Source organism: Salmo salar, chromosome 09 (assembly GCF_965601325.2).
Source record: "Salmo salar chromosome 09, fSalSal1, whole genome shotgun sequence".
Classification (NCBI taxonomy): Eukaryota; Metazoa; Chordata; class Actinopteri; order Salmoniformes; family Salmonidae; genus Salmo; species Salmo salar.
This window is the reverse complement of record NC_138299.1, coordinates 117,581,567-117,598,469: the sequence shown is the minus strand read 5'-3', so window position 1 is coordinate 117,598,469 and position 16,903 is coordinate 117,581,567. Positions and strand designations below refer to the sequence as shown.

The window sequence follows — 16,903 nt, the reverse complement described above, 5'->3', positions numbered from 1 at the left end:
CACAACACTTTCACCAGTTGTCCTCTGAGTCATTCAGATGTTCATTGGCAAACTTCAGACGGGCATGTATATGTATTCTTGAGCAGGGGGACCGACCTTGCGGGCGCTGCAGGATTTCAGTCCTTCACGGCGTAGTGTGTTACCAATTGTTTTCTTGGTGACTATGGTCCCTGCTGCCTTGAGATCATTGACAAGATCCTCCCGTGTAGTTCTGGGCTGATTCCTCACCGTTCTCATGATCATTGCAACTCCACGAGGTGAGATCTTGCATGGTGCCCCAGGGATATTGACAGTTCTTTTGTGTTTCTTCCATTTGCGAATAATCGCACCAAATGTTGTCACCTTCTCACCAAGCTGCTTGGTGATGGTCTTGTAGCCCATTCCAGCCTTGTGTAGGTCTACAATCTTGTCCCTGACATTCTTGGAGAGCTCTTTGGTCTTGGTGGAGAGTTTGGAATCTGATTGATTGATTGCTTCTGTGGACAGGTGTCTTTTTTACAGGTAACAAGCTGCGGTTAGGAGCACTCCCTTTAAGAGTGTGCTCCTAATCTCAGCTCGTTACCTGTATAAAAGACACCTGGGAGCCAAAAATCTTTCTGATTGAGAGGGGGTCAAATACTTATTTCCCTCATTAAAATGTAAATCAATTTATAACATTTCTGACGTGCGTTTTTCTGGATATTTCTGTTGTTATTCTGTCTCTCACTGTTCAAATAAACCTACCATTAAAATGATAGACTGATCCTTTGTTGTCAGTGGGCAAACGTACAAAATCAGCAGGGGATCAAATACTTTTTCCCCCCACTACTCCAGACAAATCATGGTCATTGCCGACCCCATTCCCGACCCCCGGTCTGTTGTAGTATTGCATTTGGCAGGGGGGTTTCCCTGGTCCTCAATCCCATGGTCTCATCAGGTCGTGATTGAGTTAAGTTAATTTGGCAGGTGCCCACTGAGCTATCGGCTGCGAATGGCGCCGGCCGTGTGCTAAACCCAGATTGCTCACTTTTCACTTCACGCACTATTGGAGCCTCTGAAGGGCTTATTTACTCGTTATTGGCAGAAGCATGTGAGGCATTTGAATGCCATTCCTCTTTCTGCTCCGAGTCTGTAAACGAGTCCCATTTGCCTCGAGGCAGAGCATCGAAAGGCATTATCTCAGAAGAAGATTGCCCTTAGCGATGATGCGAAGCCAGGTTGGTGGTAAGTGGCCCTGTGGGCAAGTAATTATCGGTGGGTTGGCTAATCGATGTGTCTATATACCTGCGCTGCGGTAGAAGGGGAATGAGCTGGCTCCCCTTCAATGCCTCAGTGATGTCAGAGGTCATGATTTCCTCTGCAGCAATGTCAAAGAAAGGTGGTCATACCCGCTGCACGTTTTCCAACAGTCATCGACTGAGCGAATGAGTTTCCTGGTCGAAGTGCGTATGTGATGATTTTTATCTGAAACATGTTGAATTATTGATGTGTGCGAAGTAGATGTCTTTATTGCAACAACAAAAAAACAGTTGACTGCCTGACTGATTACTGATTTTGCAGCGGTAACTGGATACAGATTTCCAACACTGTTAATTATAGCAAATTTTGATTTCACACTCTCTGCAGAGACGTGAAATGTTACATTCACATTTGTGATTTGATTTGGATGGCCTTGGATTATGCTTTGTGAGAAAGTTGTCATAAATACTTGTTTTTTAACTTTTGCTTGGTGTCATTGCTGATTTCTTTGCTTTTGTATTGTTAATGCATTGGCATATTTTGTAAGCATGACCCTATGTGTAGAGAATTGTTGTGGTTTAGAGACTATATGTTGTTTCTTGTTAAAATATACAATTCATGATAGTGTCAGGCTTGGAGTTATCAAAGTCTGCACTGACATTTTATGACTTAGCGCTTGGCTGGAGAATGACCTACTTTCTTCTTCCAGAGATTCAGAGAGATTTTCAGCCTGATGGAGGTCTCTGTGTGTTGTTGCTCCCAACTGTTTAATTAAAAGATCAGAGGAAGACAGGTTTGCAGAAGTGCATTTTTCATCTCTAGCCAGTCTTTCTGTGGTTTTCATTATTCCATGGTGAACAGTACTGCCCTTTTACACTGTCATTTCGGTCACCTCCTCAAGAGAACCGTGAGGCTGAGAGAAGTCAGACTCCTGTCCTTTGTTGTTTTTCAGCTTTAGAATGTTCACATTTTCCGATTCTTTCGAGTCATTCACGTTCTGATTGATGTGAGGTGGAGATATACAGTACCAGTCAAAAGTTTGGACACACCTACTCATTCAAGGGTTTTTCTTTCTTTTTTTAAAACTATTTTCTACATTGTAGAATAATAGTGAAGACATCAAAACTATGAAATAACAAATATGGAATCATGTAGTAACCCAAAAAAGTGTTAAACAAATCTAAATACATTTTACATTTGAGATTCTTCAAAGTAGCCACCCTTTGCCTTTATGACAGCTTTGCACACTCTTGGCATTCTCTCAACCAGCTTCATGAGGTAGTCACCTGGAATGCATTTCAATTAACAGGTGTGCTATGTTAAAAGTTGATTTGTTGAATTTCTTTACTTCTTAATGCGTTTGATCCAATCAGTTGTGTTGTGACAAGGTAGGGGGGTTTACAGAAGATAACCCTATTTGGCAACTGAGCATTTACTTTAGCACTTGGCTTCACTGCCTGTGACAAAACAACGGGAGGGGCAGTCCGTTTATCAATACCTTTTCCATTGTCAGCAGTCTTAGAATCAGTTTTTTTCGACAGTGTTCTCATCGGAGTTACAGATGCATGTTGCGTGTGAGAAACTTCTGTCAGGAAGCTCGCAGGCTGCTGCTCTTTGGACAGAACACCAGGCTGTGCTGGCAGATGGCCTGTGGTACTCAACACAGACATCATAGATTTCACAATCTCTGTCAGAGCCTGAGAGGCAGGAGGAACTTTGACTACAGGCTTGGTACACCTCGTAAAGGTACACCTCGCAAATGGAGCATTGGTAAGAGGAATTGTCATAACTTGCCTAACAGCATACTCCCGCTCTCTATGTCCTTATTTGTCATTTCAATGAGTGATTGTTAAGAAAACTAGGAGGTATGCTGGATGATAGGCTTTGGAGTTTTACAGATGAATGATTATGGATTTGAGTATCATACCAATTTTGACTGGTTTCTGAGATTCACAGAATTCCCAGATATATTTTCTTTTTTATCTCTCAATGATAATAATAAAGTGTGAAAGATCTCTGAAGTTGAAGAATAAGGCATTCTGTTTGTTGATAACAACCTTTTATCAAAACATTTGCTAATATCACTCAATCTGTAAACTGTCTTATGTTACACCTTTGTAGTGAAAAGCACTGTTCTGGTTGTGTTCGCCATGACTTCAATTGTTCCTGAGTTTGAGAAAGATGTACTAGCAAATGAATCATTCAACATGATTTTACTGAGATTCATTTCAGAGTCTAATGAGGAAACGGGGGGTGACATAAAGTCATAATCTAGCCCATCCAAAACAGTTACAGAGAAATCGAATATGCTCTTTTTTGTTTTGGCACTATCAAATACTACTGCTTTGTCCTCTTGTTTCTTTGTTGTCACTTCAAATGAGCTCGGCATTCAGGCCTTGTGGTGACTGGAGTTTACAGTAAACATATTTTCCCTGTCCTTTTCTTCCAAGACTGAGTGAGCTGCCTCGGTCGAACAACGCTGACAGAACATCTATTTTTTCTGTTGATTATGGCCTTTTTTCTTGCAGGCAGGTCAAACACATGTTTGTCATCATGCGATCCTTAGCCGCAGCAACTTCTTTTGTCACCCAAGATGGATTCTGACCCAGTCAATGGATACTTTTTTCTTTCCAATTCCAAAACCCATTTTCATCTGCGTCTTGGCCTTGTTTTTACTCATTGTCATTTGACTCGGCCCAGGTATATCTTATGTGAGGACAAGGGGCAGTCACCATAGGTACACCCAGCCTCCGATGTGTGGACATAAGAGTGATAGACTCAGCAATTCTTTGATTCCTGTTAACAAGTAGAGAGTGAAGCTGCAAATCTGAGGCTTTCTCTTTCTGCATGCCTTTGGACAAATGAGCCACAGGAATCACGGTGACATTCTTCATTGGATCAAATCCAGCTTCAGTTAAAGAGGAAATGGCCTAGTCATAATTCGAGATCTATGTGAGATTTGGCTCAGCGGGAGACTTCGTGCTTGATGTGTTGTCCTCAGCCGGCATGGGTAAATCAGATCCAGCTTTCCAAACAAAGCCTCCAGTTGACGAAGCAGCAACTACATCTTCAGCAGTTGTGGAGTTTGTGAAATTGTGCCTTTCATGTGGCGTGTGGAACAAATTTGTCCCTGGGGATGCACTTACAGCCAAATCGGGAGATGGCTATTCTCTGTGGGTATTGTTACTGCTCCACCATGACCTTTGTTGTTGTGCTCTTTAGACACTGACTCTATTGTGACAGGAACTTCTGCTGCTGCTATGGGTGACGGATAGGGATAACCTTGCAGGTCTCCATTTTCAGCTTGCACTACAACGAGATAAATCGGAGTCAGTCGTCTTTTCGCTCACATGACTTGGAAATCATTTACTATGAAAATGGTTCATATCAATTAACATAATATCATGCCAAGCAAAAAATATAGTTTGGGTTTGTTAAGTTGACCCAAACAGATCAATATTAATTATTATGTCACTTTTTTAATAAGGAACTAATTTGGGATGCACTCTAATTCAGAATGTATTGTATACTGTAGCTAAAAACGAGCAATTTATCAAGCCCTGACAGAGACAATATCATGATTATTTTAGTAACCTCAGAACAACGGCTGCAGTGAAAACAAAGTGACAATTACTATTTTTCCATTACCATGAACCAATGGTTTTTTGCGTAAAATCATTGCCTTGCAAGGAAAAACCACAAGCAGCGAGCAGCAAGGGGCCCACCAACATATATACACAGTACTAGTCAAACATAGAAACACACCTACTCATTCAAGGGTTTTTCTTTATTTCTACTATTTTCTACATTGTAGAAAAATGGTGAAGTCATCAATACAATGAAATAACACATATGGAATCATGTAGTAAGCAAAAAAGTGTTAAACAAATGTTTGATTTTTTAAAGTAGCCATCCTTTGCCTTGATGACAGCTTTGCACACTCTTGGCATTCTCTCAACCAGCTAAACCTGGAATGTTTTCCAACAGTCTTGAAGGAGTTCCCACATATGCTGAGCACTTGTTGGCTGCTTTTCATTCACTCTGCCGTCCAACTCATCCCAAACCATCTCAATTGGGTTGATTTCAGGGTGATTGTGGAGGCCAGGTCATATGATGCAGCACTCCATCACTCTCCTTCTTGGTCAAATAGCCCATACACAGCCTGGAGGTGTGTTGGACCATTTTCCTGTTGAAAAACAAATGATAGTCCCACTTAGCGCAAACCAGATGTAATGGTGTATTGCTGAAGAATGCTGTGGTAGCCATGCTGGTTAAGTGTGCCTTGAATTCTGAATAAATCACTGACAGTGTCACTAGCAAAGTACCTCCACACCATCACACCTCCTCCTCCATGCTTCACGGTGGGAACCACACATGCAGAGATCATCTGTTCACCTACTCTGTGGCTCACAAAGACACGGAGGTTGGAACAAAAAATCTCAAATTTGGACTCATCAGACCAAAGGACAGATTTCCACCGGTCTAATGTCCATTGCTCATGTTTCTTGGCCTAAGTAAGTCTCTTCTTATTATTGGTGTCCTTTAGTTGTGGTTTCTTTGCAGCAATTCGACCATGAAGGCCTGATTCACGGAATCTCCTTTGAACAGTTGATGTAGAGAGGTGTCTGTTATTTGAATCTGAGGTGCAGTTAACTCTAATGAACATATCCTCTGCATCAGATGTAACTCCGGGTCTTCCATTCCTGTGGCAGTCCTCATGAGAGCCAGTTTCATTGCACTTGATGGTTTTTGCGACTGCACTTGAAGAAACATTCAATGTTCTGACTGACCTTCATGTCTTAAAGTAATGATAGACTGTCGTTTCTCTTTGCTTATTTGAGCTGTTCTTGCCATAATATGGACTTGGTATTTTACCAAATAGGTCTATCTTCTGTATACCCCCCTACCTTGTGACAACACAACTGATTGGCTTAAATGGATTAAGAAGGAAAGAAATTCCACAAATTAACTTTTAGGAAGGTACACCTGTTAATTGAAATGCATTCCAGGTGACTACCTCATGAAGCTGGTTGAGAGAATGCCAAGAGTGTGCAAAGCTGGCATCAAGGCATAGGTTGGCTATTTGAAGAATGTCAAATATAAAATATGTTTTGGTTACTACATGATTCCATATGCGTTATTTCATTGTTTTGATGTCTTCACAATTTTTCTACAATGTAGAAAATAGTAAAAATAAAGAAAAACATTGTGTTGTTTAAGGGAACACTTAAACAACACAATGTAACTCCAAGTCAATCACACTTCTGTGAAATCAAACTGTCCACTTAGGAAGCAACAGTGATTGACAATAAATTTCACATGCTGTTGTGCAAATGGAATAGACAACAGGTGGAAATTATAGGCAATTAGCAAGACACCCCCAATAAAGGAGTGGTTCTGCAGGTGGGGACCACAGACCACTTCTCAATTCCTATGCTTCCTGGCTGATGTTTTGGTCACTTTTGAATGCTGGCGGTGCTTTCACTCTAGTGGTAGCATGAGACGGAGTCTACAACCCACACAAGTGGCTCAGGTAGTGCAGCTCATCCAGGATGGCACATCAATGCGAGCTGTGGCAAGAAGGTTTGCTGTGTCTGTCAGCGTAGTGTCCAGAGCATGGAGGCGCTACCAGGAGACAGGCCAGTACATCAGGAGACGTGGAGGATGCCGTAGGAGGGCAACAACCCAGCAGCAGGACCGCTACCTCCGCCTTTGTGCAAGGAGGTGCAGGAGGAGCACTGCCAGAGCCCTGCAAAATGACCTCCAGCAGGCCACAAATGTGCATGTGTCTGCTCAAACGGTCAGAAACAGACTCCATGAGGGTGGTATGAGGGCCCGACGTCCACAGGTGGGGGTTGTACTTACAGCCCAGCACCGTGCAGGACATTTGGCATTTGCCAGAGAACACCAAGATTGGCAAATTCGCCATTGGCACCCTGTGCTCTTCACAGATGAAAGCAGGTTCACACTGAGCACATGTGACAGACGTGACAGAGTCTGGAGACGCCGTGGAGAACGTTCTGCTGCCTGCAACATCCTCCAGCATGACCGGTTTGGCGGTGGGTCAGTCATGGTGTGGGGTGGCATTTCTTTGGGGGGCCGCACAGCCCTCCATGTGCTCGCCAGAGGTAGCCTGACTGCCATTAGGTACCGAGATGAGATCCTCAGACCCCTTGTGAAACCATATGCTGGTGCGGTTGGCCCTGGGTTCCTCCTAATGCAAGACAATGCTAGACCTCATGTGGCTGGAGTGTGTCAGCAGTTCCTGCAAGAGGAAGGCATTGATGTTATGGACTGGCCCGCCCGTTCCCCAGACCTGAATCCAATTGAGCACATCTGGGACATCATGTCTCGCTCCATCCACCAATGCCACGTTGCACCACAGACTGTCCAGGAGTTGGCGGATGCTTTAGTCCAGGTCTGGGAGGAAATCCCTCAGGAGACCATCCGCCACCTCATCAGGAGCATGCCCAGGCGTTGTAGGGAGGTCATACAGGCACGTGGAGGCCACACACACTACTGAGCCTCATTTTGACTTGTTTTAAGGACATTACATCAAAGTTGGATCAGCCTGTAGTGTGGTTTTCCACTTTAATTATGAGTGTGACTCCAAATCCAGACCTCCATGGGTTGATAAATTGGATTTCCATTGATTATTTTTGTGTGATTTTGTTGTCAGCACATTCAACTATGTAAAGAAAAAAGTATTTAATAAGATTATTTCTTTCATTCAGATCTAGGATGTGTTGTTTAAGTGTTCCCTTTATTTTTTTGAGCAGTATATTTATATAAATATTATGTAAAGGCAGAGAAAAAGTAAATACATACCTGTGAGATTGAAAACAAATAGCATTAAATATAAATGACTGCTCATCCTACTTAGAGCTTTGTCCTGGCTCATTTCATTTTTATACATGGATTAGATTTTGGAGACTGTACTGGTAACAAGTAACAAGCTCCAGGTCTCCTCTCTATTCGGTCAGTGTGGGGCTGATATATTAATACTGTAGGTATCCCTTTCCCAAGTGTTACTCCATTTCTAAGATGGCATTATTAAAGAGAGAGAGTGAGACACACACACAACCAGACACACACACATGCACGCACGCATACACACAAACTCATTGCCTTTCTAACTAAACTCATGCTTGTAATCTTCACATGATTAGCAGTGATGCTGAGCTGTTAACAAGCATGCAGTGTAATGATCCATTTAGAGCAGGGGGTCTTCCATACCATAGATAGAAGATATATCGTCAAGCTGTGTACCCAGTGCCAGGGCTTATACTCACATGAACAGCCCTAAACCAAAGGAATATACCAAAGGAATATATCATCCTAATACATTTGCCCCAAACACATCCAGTATGTTAATGTTCTTTCAAATCAATGTCAAGCTTGAGCATTTCAACCATTTCCCCACATACACTATTTATACAAAAGTATGTGGACCACGCTATTTCACCCACACCCGTTGCTGACAGGTGTATAAAATTGAGCGCACAGTCATACAATCTCCATAGACAAACATTGGCAGTAGAATGGCCTTCCTCAAGAGCTCAGGGACTTTAGACGTATCACCGGAGCAGGAACTCTGGAGCAGTGGAAATGTGTTCTCTGGAGTGATGAATCACGCTTCGCCATCTGGCAGTCCGACAGACGAAGCTGGGTTTGGCGGATGCCAGGAGAACACTACCTTCCCCAGCGCATGGTGCCAACTGTGCATTGGTGGAGGAGGAATAATGGTCTGGGGCTGTTTTCATGGTTCAGGCTAGACCCCTTAGTTCCAGTGAAGGGAAATATTAACGCTACAGCATACAATGACATTCTAGACGATTCTGTGCTTCCAACTTTGTGGCAACAGTTTGGGGAAGGCCCTTTCCTGTTTCAGCATGACAATGACCCCGTGCACAAATTGAGGTCCATACAGACATGTTTTGTCGAGATCGGTGTGGAAGAACTTGATTGGCCTGCACAGAGGCCTGACCTTAACCACATCTAACAACTTCGGGATGAATTCCCAGGCCTAATCGCCCAACATCAGTGGCCAACCTCGCTAATGATTTTGTGGCTGAATGGAAGCAAGTCCCCGCAGTAATGTTCCAACATCGAGTGGAAAGCCTTCCCAGAAGAGTGGAGGCTGTTATAGCAGCAAAGGGGGGACCAACTCCATATTAATGCCCATGATTTCGGAATGAGATGTCCACAAGGGTGTCCACATACTTTTGGTAATATAGTGTACATGATTTATTTACAGTCACCTTTCAAATGATTGGCACCCTTGATAAAAGATGAGCAAAAATACAAATACTGAGCTATATTGTACGCTAACAAAATGGGGAAACTTCATTATTTTACAATTGCTCAGAAAAAGAGATTTGTTTAACAAGTAGGATTTTTTTAATCAAAAGGATAGTGGTCAAAATAATTGACAACCCTGTTGTCAAAGTAGTCAAAAGTTTAGTATTTGGTACAATATTTCTAACACGCAATGACTACATCAAGCTTGAGACTTGTTGGATGCATTTGCAGTTTGTTTTGGTTGTGCTTCAGATTAATTTGTGCACAATAGAAAATGAAAGGTAAGTAATGTATTGTGTCATTGCTGAGTGAGAAAGTTACAGATGCACAAAGATCATGTGTAGGACATAAAGTCTTCTTTTGAACTGTTCATCCCAGACACCATCCAAATCATTCTGAACTGCACTAATTTGGAGGGAAGGCGTGTTTTTGGAGAGAGATGGAAGGAGATGGACCAAACTAATTTACATGCATACTTTGGGGTTCTTATCCTTGTTGGTGTTTTCAGATCCAATGGGGAATCCACAGAATCCCTGTGGGATGCAGAAACTGGCAGATAACTTTTCCATGCAACATTGTCTCTGGAAAGTTTCTTGGATTATCGGCATCGATAACCGAGACACCAGACCAGCTCGTCGGCACCGAGATAAGCTAGCTGCAATCAGGTCAGTGTGGGACAAGTGAGTGGACCGCTTTCCCCTGTTTTACAACCCTGGGCCAACATTACTGTTGATGAGCAGCTCATGCCATTTATGGGCCGCTGCCCCTTCAGACAGTACATACTGACTAAACCCGCAAAATATTGAATCAAGATCTGGGCTGCCTGTGATGCTGCTTCATCATATGCGTGGAACTTGCAAGTGTATACGGGGAAGCCAGATGGAGGAGCCCCTAAGAAGAACCAAGGGATGCGGGTTGTCCTGGACGTGACACAGGTACTCCGTGGCCACAACATCACATGCGATAACTTTTTGACTTCGCACAAGCTGGGACATGAACTCCTCAAGAGGAAACTGACGATGGTAGGAACAGTGCGAAAAAACTATCCAGAGCTCCCACCTCGGCTGTTTAATACATGGAACAGGCTTATCAATTCCTCTAAGTTTGTGTTCAAGGCCGACACATCCCGTGTCCTACGTGCCAAAGAAAGTCAAAAATGTGGTACTCATTAGTACGCTCCATAGGGATGGGAAAATCTGTGGCCAGGAACATCAAAAAACAGAAATCATAATGGATTACAATGCCACAAAAGGAGGGGTGGACAATTTAGACAAGAAGAACCCTACGCTGGCCTCTTGTGATATTCTTCAAAATTTACATTTACATTTTTGTCATTTAGCAGATGCTCTTATCCAGAGCGACTTACAGTAGTGAATGCATACATTTCATACATTTACATACATTTTTTTCTCCGTACATCTTGGACATCTCTGCGTACAACGAGTTTGTAATCTTGTTGGTGTTGAACCCAGATTGGAACAGAGGGAATCTCCAGAGGAGAGGGCTCTTTTTCGAGGAGCTGGGCAAGGCATTGGTAAGACCTGAAATCCGGAGCAGGCAACATATCCCAAGGACCCCAGCTTCTGCAGCCAATGTGAGGAGGATTCAGGAGGAGGATGCTGGTGCCCCATCCACCCAACCCATAGAACCAACAACTCCAATACCGAAAATAAGTGTGAGCAATGTTGTTGCATGTGTGTGTGTCTGACTCTCCTACCTTGGCCTGCTGTAACTATATACAGAACCAGTCAAAAGTTTGGACATGCCTACTCAAAATGTTCTACATTGTAGAATAATAGTGAAGACATCAAAACTATGAAATAACACGTATGGAATCATGTAGTAACCAAAAAAGTGTTAAACAAATCAAAATATATTTTATATTTGAGATTCTTCAAAGTAGCCACCCTTTGCCTTGATGACAGCTTTGCACAATCTGTCCTTTGGTCCAGGACCCAGTTGCACAGGGCGGGGTTCTATCCCAGGGCCTCGAGCTTAATGATGAGCTTGCAGGGTACTATGGTGTTGAATGCTGAGCTATAATCGATGAACAGCATTCTTACATACGTATTCCTCTTGTCTAGATGTGATCGGGCAGTGTGCAGTGTGACGGCGATTGCATCATCTGTGGATCTATTGGGTGCGGTAAGCAAATTGAAGTGGGTCTAGGGTGACAGGTAAGGTAGAGGTGATATGATCCTTGACTAGTCTCTCAAAACAATTCATGATGACAGAAGTGAGTGCTATGGGGCGATAGTCATTTAGTTCAGTTACCTTTGCTTTCTTGGGTACAGGAACAATGGTGGCCATCTTGAAGCTTGTGGGGACAGTAGACTGGGATAGAGAGAGATTGAATATGTCCGTAAACACACCAGCCAGCTGGTCTGCGCATGCTCCGAGGACATGGCTAGGAATGTCCTCTGGGCCAGCAGCCTTGCAAGGGTTAACACGCTTTAATGTCTTACTCACATCGGCCAAGGAGAAGGAGACCACACAGTCCTTGGTAGCGGGCCGTGTCGGTGGCACTGTGCTATCCTCGAAGTCGGCAAAGAAGGTGTTTAGCTTGTCTGGAATCAAGACGTTGGTGTCCGCGACGTGGCTGGTTTCCTTTTGTAGTCCGTCATTGTCTGTAGACCCTGCCACATACTTCTCATGTCTGAGCCGATGAATTGCGACTCCACTTTGTCTCTATACTGACATTTTGCCTGTTTGATTGCCTTGCAGAGGGAGTAACTACACTGTTCTGCCATATTCCTAGTCACCTTGTCGTGGTTCTACGCTTTCAGTTTTGTGCGAAGGCTGCCATCTATCAATGGTTTCTGGTTAGGGTACGTTTGAAGGACATAAAGTAAATTTCTTAGCCAATTTTTTTGCAGTTTTACTTTAGTGCCTAATTGCAAACAGGATGCATGTTTTGTAATATTTGTATTCTGTGCAGGCTTCCTTCTTATCACTCTGTCATTTAGATTAATATTGTAGAGTAACTACAATGTTGTTGATCCATCCTCAGTTTTCTCCTATCACAATCATTGTACTCTGTCACCATTGGCCTCAGTGAAATTCTTGAGCGGTTTCCTTGCTCTCTGGCAACTTAGGAAGGACACCTGTATCTTTGTAGTGACTGGGTGTATTGATACACCATCCAAGGTGTTATTGATAACTTCACCATGCTCAAAGAGATATTCAATGTCTGTTTTTTTACCCATCTACAAACAGGTGCGCTTCTTTGCAAGACATTGGAAAATCTCCCTGGTCTTTGTGGTTGAATCTGTGTTTGAAATTCATCGCTCGAAGGGACCTTATAGATAATTGTATGTGTGGTGTGCAGAGATGAGGTAGTCATTAAAAAGTCATGTTAAATACTATTATTGCATACCGTGTGAGTCCATGCAACTTATTATGTGACTGTAACGGCCATCGAAGGGAGTAGACCAAGGCGCAGTGTGGAGAGTGCTCATCATTTAATTTTAAGAGAACACTTTAAACAAACCAAGAAAATGAACGACAGCCAAACAGTTCTGTCAGGAACATCGATTCTAAACAGAAATTAACCATCCACAAAACACGATGAGAAAACCCCTACATTACTATGGTCTCTAATCAGAGGCAATGAGATTCAGCTGCCTCCAATTAGAGACCAACCCCAAACAATTCCAACATAGAAACTGAAAAACTAGATATTTAAACATAGAAATAGAATAATATAGATCAACCCAAAAACACACAAAAACAAACACCTCCTGCCACGCCCTGACCAAACTATCATAACAAAATGACCCCTTACTGGTCAGGATGAGACAGTGACTTGTTAAACACATTTTTGTTCCTGAACTTATTTAGGCTTGCCATAACAAATACTTAATGATTCAAGACATTCCAGCGTTGCATTTTTTATGAATTTTGTAAAAATGTCTAAAAACATGATTACACTTTGACAATATGAAGTATTATGTGTAGGCCAGTGACACAAAATCTCAATTTAATCCATTTAAAATTCAGGCTGTAACACAACAACAAAAAATTAAAAGTCTATGGGTGTGAATTTCTGATGGCACTGTAGTTATTCAGCCCTTTGGCAAGAGAATGTATTTATCTGTATAAAGTTATGTTATTTAATTGTGTTTTAAACAGTATAGAGTTTTGTTTAAAATGTTATCCTGAATAACTTGTATTTATTTCCAAATCACTTTTAAGGGATACTTACTCACTTATTTCCACTCACAGTATCTGCTATGGCAAACGAGAACAGAACAGCAAAAATAATGAACCAGAGGTGGATTATTACCTGTACGGAAGAGTATTAGGGCAAAGTGAAGAAAAAAAGTACTTGGATAATTTTTTGGGGCAGGGATAGTACTTTAAAAACTTGAAATACTTTGAGAATAAAGTCAAAACGATCAGCTCCTTTGTCTTACTCACATTGAGGGAGAGGTTGTTGTCCTGGCACCACACTGCCAGGTCTCTGACCTCCTCCCTATAGGCTGTCTCATCGTTGTCGGTAATCAGGCCGACCACTGTTGTGTCATCAGCAAACTTAATGATGGTGCTGGAGTTGTGTTTGGCCACAACTCCAGCACCATCATGTACTCCCTTGTGAACAGGGAGTACAGGAGGGGACTAAGCACTCACCCCTGAGGGGCCCCCGTGTTGAGGATCAGTATGGCAGACGTGTTTTTGCCTACCCTTACCACCTGGGGAAGGCCCGTCAGGAAGTCCAGGATTCAGTTGCAGAGAGAGGTGTTTAGTTCCAGGGTCCTTAGCTTAGTGGTGAGCTTTGTGGGCACTATGGTGTTGAACGCTGTGCTGTAGTCAATGAACAGCATTCTCACGTAAGTGTTCCTTTTGTCCAGGTGGGAAAGGGCAGTGTGGAGTGTGATTGAGATTGCGTCATCTGTGGATCTGTTGAGCGGTATGCGAATTGGAGTTGGTCTAGTGTATCTGGGATGATGCTATTGATGTGAGCCATGATCAGCCTTTCAAAGCACTTTATGGCTACCAGCGTGAGTGCTACAGGGCGGTAATCATTTAGGCAGGTTACCTTTGCTTCCTTGGGCACAAGGACTATGGTGGTCTGCTTGAAACATGTAGGTATTACAGACTGTTCGGGAGAGGTTGAAAATGTCAGTGAAGACACTTGCCAGTTGGTCCGTGCATGCTTTGAGTACACGTCTTGGTAATCCATCTCTCCCCACGGCTTTGTGAATGTTGACCTTGGCTACCGGGAGCATTATCACACAGTCGTCCAGAATAGCTGGTGCTCTCCTGGATGCTTCAGTGTTGCTTGCCTCGAAGCGAACATAAAAGGCATTTAGCTCGTCTGGTAGGCTCGTGCCACTGGGAAGCTCGCGGCTGGGTTTCCCTTTGTAGTCCGTAATAGTTTTCAAACCCTGCCACATCCGACGAGCGTCAGAGCCGGTGTAGTAGGATTCAATCTTAATCCTGTATTGACGCCTTGCCTGTTTGATGGTTCGTCTGAGGGGGTAGCGGGATTTCTTATAAGCGTCCGGATTAGTGTCCCGCTCCTTGAAAGCGGCAGCTCTAGCCTTTAGCTCAGTGCGGATGTTGCCTGTAATCCATGGCTTCTGCTTGTAGTAAGTACTTACGGTCACTGTAGGAATGACGTCATCGATGCACTTATTGATGAATCCGGTGACTGATGTGGTGTACTCCTCAATGCCATCGGAAGAATTCTGGAATGTATTCCAGTCTGTGCTAGCAAAACAGTCCTGTAGCGTAGCATCCGCGTCATCTGACCACTTCCATATTGAGCGAGTCACTGGTACTTCCTGCTTTAGTTTTTGCTTGTAAGCAGGAATCAAGAGGATAGAACTATGGTCAGATTTGCCAAATGGAGGGTAAGGGGGAGGTTTGTATGCATCTCTGTGTGTGGAGTAAAAGTGGTCGAGAGTTTTTTTTCCTCTGGTTGCACATGTGACATGCTGGTAGAAATGAGGTAAAACGGATTTAAGTTCACCTGCATTAAAGTCCCCGGCCACTAGGAGCACTGCTTCTGGATGAGCATTTTATTGTTTGTGCATAATGGCATGGTGTTTTATGTACAATTCCAATTAAATAGCCTCATAGGTCTAGGCTTCTCCGCAGAAGTGACAAGTTACTGGGATGGTATAAACAGCTTGATTGCCATAGCAACATCAGGGAAACTGGGCAGAAGGGAATGGTGCTTCAAATACAGCAGTTCTGCAACATCTTTAATTGAGCATTTCATAATTGCCAGACTCAACACATTACGTAAAGAGATTAAATGTATAGGAAGCTCTGGGGACAAGTCGTCTGGATACTTGACAGCCAATAAATTGGCCGAAGCAAACACATTATCATCTTTAGCTGACAACTCTTCTTGAGGGCTTGAACAAAAAAAGCAGTTTGCGATTTCGTTCATACTGTAAACTGGCATTTGAGTTGTATGGTTGCAATATCAACAGTCCATTATCTCTGGTGAATCTTGGCATGCATCATTCAAGACTAAGTTTAAAATGTGTGCAAGCGCAATAGACCTATAATGTACAATGTCTCAGTAAAGACTGACTTGGTTGGCAATACTCAGTATAGAAAACAGTCGGGCCCGCAACCTACAGGTCGTGCTGAAAACATTTAGACACAAAAATGCCAGGCGATGCAATCTCATTCTGTAGCTACTATAGGCCTCTACATAGAAAAAAGAGAGAGAGACCAGCACAGACAGAGAGACACAGAAAGAGTAAAAGAGACACAGATACAGAGAAAATAAGCAAGGAGGACTTCAGGAGACCAAGGGAGTCTCTCAAGTTGGATTTCATTTGATCTAATTTACCTTGAATATTGCATACCATTTGTGTAAGCCATTAGCCAGACTAAACCTGTTGAGTTCAAAAATAAATAGTGGCTGAATTTATCCTCAAGCCGACTACTTTTTTTGTCATTGTAGGCAAAAAAAGTTAATAGGCTATTTGATGTGTAATTTTTATAAAGGTTTATAAATAGCAATAATTAGGAGCTATATACAGTATATAGCCTAGCTGTAGATAGTAGGCTACACTGAATAATGAAACTATCCCTAGTAAGCTAGTGTGTTGAGGGTGGACTGACTATCATCTGGCATTAATAGACTGGTTTTACACACAACAACTTTCTATCTTAGCTGGGAAAGAGCGTGAGGACGGCTCATGTCATGCAGGGTCAGGTAGGCTATAAAGGACAGTTGTAAATTATAAAAAAAAATCTATTGGTAGCTGAGTAGTATGCTGTTGCATCAAACATTTATTTTACAATTGGCAATGTTTGAATTTCCAACTTAAATTACAAGTAATTACATTCATTATTGCAGCCAGGCAGCAGTCTACATGGCAGCATTGCGACACTGTGTATAGCTTTGCGAAATGTTATG

At 42.8% G+C, this 16,903-nt stretch overlaps 1 pseudogene; it reads right to left on the bottom strand.

Annotated features, from left to right (window-relative positions):
- The window catches only part of LOC106612423 (uncharacterized), a 69,230-nt pseudogene that overhangs the window by 33,956 nt on the left and 18,371 nt on the right, over positions 1–16,903 (bottom strand).